General features: G+C 35.3%; 1 protein-coding gene across 3 annotated transcripts in view; it reads right to left on the reverse strand.

Annotated features, from left to right (window-relative positions):
* LOC126999227 (uncharacterized) overlaps positions 1-2,500 on the reverse strand; it is a 58,826-nt gene that overhangs the window by 34,353 nt on the left and 21,973 nt on the right. The gene's annotated exons all lie outside the window — the stretch shown is intronic.

A 2,500-nucleotide genomic window follows, 5' to 3' on the forward strand; every position in this document is an offset into this window, starting at 1 on the left:
AAAGGAAGCGCTCCCGTGTGAAAGTTCCCCGTCAATATTATCATTAATAATAATGATAATAATAATAATAATAATAATAATAATAATAATAATAATAATAATAATAATAATAATAGTGAATAATAATAATGATAATAATAATAATAATAATAATAATAATAATAATAATAATAATAATAATAATAATAATAATAATAATAATAATAATAATAATAATAATAATAATAATAATAACAATAATAATAATAGTAAATAATAATAATAATAATAATAATAATAATAATAATAATAATAATAATAATAATAATAATAATAATGATAATAATGATAATAATAATAATAATAATAATAATAATATTTCTACTACTACTGCTACTACTACTACTACTGTTACTGCTACATAAATTAATTAATAGAAAGAATGATGGACTGCTATTACTTCATTATTTTGCGTGGGTGTAAGCATCCGCTTACACCTCTGATCTCCGTCCAAGGGCACAATGCATTCAAGCTAGAAATCGAGCTAATAGGATACTGGGATTTATTTCAAGGAGCGTAAGCAACAGAAGCCCCGAAGTCTTCCTCAAACTATATTTAGCATTAGTTAGACCTCATCTTGACTATGCGGTTCAGTTCTGGTCACCTTACTATAGAATGGATATCAAAATGTTAGAATCGGTGCAGAGGAGGATGACTAAGATGATTCAGGGGTTGAGAAACTTGCCATACGAGGAAAGACTCAAACAGTTAAACTTGCATTCTCTAGAAAGGCGAAGGGTGCGTGGAGACATGATCGAGGTTTATAAATGGATGAAGGGCTTTAATAAGGGAGACATTCATAAGGTTTTGTTGGTAAGAGAACCGGGTAGGACACGAAGTAATGGGTTTAAACTGGATAAATTCAGATTCAACAGGGACATAGGCAAAAATTGGTTTACTAACAGGGTGGTGGATGAGTGGAATAGGCTTAGCAGTCATGTGGTGAGTGCCAATACAATTGTCACATTCAAAAATAGACTAGATAAATTCATGGACAGCGATATTAGGTGGGGTTAGATACACGGGAGCTTAGGGTCAAAGGAGTTGCCTCGTACAGGCCTACCGGCCTCTTGTAGACTCCTGCGTTCTTATGTTCTTATGTTCTTATCCGTGCGTGCGTGCGTGCATGCACGCGTGCTTGTTTGCATATGAATTTCTCCTTAATAAGATCTCATACGTCATTGAAATGCATAGTATCAACAGCAAAATAAAAAAAATAAATCAAAATGAAATCTAATGATCATAATAACAATATAATAATGATGATGATGATGATGATGATGATAATAAAAAAATATAGTTATTGGTATTATTATTTTTATTATTATTTCTACTATTATTTTTATCATTACTCTGGGTTAAAAAAAATTGTAAGGTGTCCAAGTTTTTTCAAGTGATTTAGGACAAATTTGCACCGCTGAATCCGAAAATGGCACCCGTTTCTCTCGGTGCTAAGTCGATTTTTTAAAAATCCGATCTCATAACTAAATCGATTACATTTTGTGACATTTTCAGTTGATTTTTGTTATACTTCTCATCCGAAATAGGTTTTTAAGATCAAAAAAATCGTTTTCTTACACAATTCATTAATTAAATGTTACAAAAATTGATAAGTGTACATTGAATAGTAGACATTGATAAAGGTAAGTACATGTAAATTGGATATTAAATCATCATTGATCAAAATTCAGGGCATGAACTTCCGTTTCTTCAAACTCCTAGAATGCTCAGCGGTAGGGGTGTCTCTCTTCAGAGTCCAACAGTAATCAGCCATCATGACTGCATCCCAGCGTCCCTGATACCTGGTCTCCATCTCGTTCATGTCCTGATGGAATCTCTCCCCATGCTGGCCGCTCACTGATCCCACAGGCCACATTCTCAGGAAACCGATCCATATGTGAGAATTAGTAATGCATTTTGATGCTCATGTTGCATCCGAGGTTTCTGAAAGCAGTCAGCATATTGGTGACAAGTTCTGCGTAGTTCCTGGCCTTCTTGTTGCCAATAAAGTTCTTCACGACAAGAACAGAAGCCTTCCACGCTTCCAGTTCCACTTCGTTCATTGAGTTTTCAAACTCTGGTTCTCTGATGAGCTGACGGAGTTGAGGACCGTCAAAGCTTTCAACTTCTCCATGGTCAATCCTGGAAAAGCTTGGCACAAGTAAGTGAAGCAGCCACCATCCTTGTCCAGAGCTTTGGTGAACTGTTTGATCAAGCCGAGCTTGATTTGCAGCGGTGGGAAGAGTCCACCAGAGGGTTGTTTACGACGTTCCTTGCTCTGCAAGACACCAACTCCTCCCGTACAGGCCAGTCCTTCTTCGTATAATACTGGTCCCTACTATCCCACAAGCACAGAAAGCACGGGTACTTGGTGAACCCGGACTGTTGTCCCAACAAAATACAAAAAATACCAGTAGTCAAAAATTGGCGCATGTAAACTCTTCGGAATTCGTTTATTTAA

The sequence above is a fragment of the Eriocheir sinensis genome, chromosome 16 (assembly GCF_024679095.1).
Source record: "Eriocheir sinensis breed Jianghai 21 chromosome 16, ASM2467909v1, whole genome shotgun sequence".
In the NCBI taxonomy this organism is placed as follows: Eukaryota; Metazoa; Arthropoda; class Malacostraca; order Decapoda; family Varunidae; genus Eriocheir; species Eriocheir sinensis.